The sequence below is a fragment of the Bos indicus x Bos taurus genome, chromosome 15 (assembly GCF_003369695.1).
Source record: "Bos indicus x Bos taurus breed Angus x Brahman F1 hybrid chromosome 15, Bos_hybrid_MaternalHap_v2.0, whole genome shotgun sequence".
In the NCBI taxonomy this organism is placed as follows: Eukaryota; Metazoa; Chordata; class Mammalia; order Artiodactyla; family Bovidae; genus Bos; species Bos indicus x Bos taurus.
Window position 1 is genome coordinate 1,190,663 of NC_040090.1, and position 1,271 is coordinate 1,191,933.

Consider the following 1,271-nt stretch of genomic DNA (forward strand, 5'->3'; position numbering starts at 1 on the left):
AGATGAGGAAGAGAAAGAACAGGGAAGTTAATTGATAGCCCAAGTCTCATAGTGCCCTAGACAGTCATGGTACGCATCAGAGCAATTATTCCATCGAGCCCAACTCTTGCATCTTCCCGTGCATAAAAAAGGTGCGAAATTCATTAACTTGAGATGTCTCTTTAATTAGCAGTAATCTTTTGATATTTGACTTTTTGTTTTTCTTTTCAAAAAACTCTTACATCCTGGTCCTCTCCTCTTCAGAACAACCCTTCAGAGCTACCTGAGAGGCTGGACCCCAGCTTTAAGTCCTCAGTAAGTCCACCGAATAAAACATAATTCTTGATTCTTAGGTTGTGTGTCCTTGCACACACACCCCCCCCCCCCCCCCCCATTCAACATGGGTTTTCAGGCCTCATCTCTGGAAATAAAAATCTGAGTTAAACTCTTACAGGTTTGCCAAAGGGAGGATTATGGAAAATGAATGTTTCCCTCTAGTGGTGAGAAGACATTATGAACCATTTTGCTCTGTAGACTCTGCTCCTATTGAAGAGGTTCTTTAGAAATATAGCACACCCCCACCCCCCACCCCGCTTCAAAAAAAAGAAGGAAAGAAATACAGCTTCCTAGGGTGGGAGATGTTGAACAGTTTAGTCAAAATACAAATACCCTGTGTTAGAACTCATATGTTAAACAATTGTTGTCAAGCAACATGTTCTTATCACACTGAAGGAGGAGAAACACATTTTTGTGAAAAATATTTTTTTTTTTTTAAAGCACAAACTTATTTAAAAGAACTTGGCTACACAGAAAGCTGGGGATCTTAGTTCCCCGGCCAGGGACCGAACCTGCACCCCTGACAGTGAAAGCTCAGAATCTTAACTGCTTAACTGCCAGGGAATTCCTTGGGAAAACAGATTTTAATGTATACTATGTCTCCAAAGTACCATAGTCTTTTAGGAACCCAGTAATTGATTAATTGGGCTTCTCTGGTGGCTCAGATGGTGAAGAATCTGCTTGCAATGCAGGAGACCTGGGCCCAATCCCTGGGTAGGGAAGATCCCCGGGAGAAGGGAATGGCTATCCACTCCAGTGTTCTTGCCTGGAGAAACCCATGGACAGGAACCTGGTGGGCTACAGCCCATAGGATTGAAAAGAGTTGGAAAGGACTGAGAGGCTAATACTTTCACTTTCTTTAAAATCAATTGTTTCTTAAAAGTAAATGTGTGGGTGTTTGTGTGTTTATGATTTTGTGTGTGTGTGTATTTGGAATTCTCAATTCACTGTCTCTA